Here is a 212-nt window from a genome sequence, read left to right on the forward strand (position 1 = left end):
CCTGGGGGGAACCCTGGGTTTGGGGTCACACTTACATTCCTATATTTTAAGTAGCATCTTCCTTCTCTTCCCAGGACACTCTGGACTTCAGCCCACAGGTAAGCCCTTTAATCCTCTCTTAGGGACGCATTCGGTTTCCCTAGAACAGAAGGTGCAGGGGACGAGCCAGGGGACAGGTAGCGGGGAGCCTGGGTGTGGCTCTAGCCGCTTGC

This window comes from Myotis davidii, unplaced genomic scaffold (genome assembly GCF_000327345.1).
Source record: "Myotis davidii unplaced genomic scaffold, ASM32734v1 scaffold1048, whole genome shotgun sequence".
NCBI classification, from domain to species: domain Eukaryota; kingdom Metazoa; phylum Chordata; class Mammalia; order Chiroptera; family Vespertilionidae; genus Myotis; species Myotis davidii.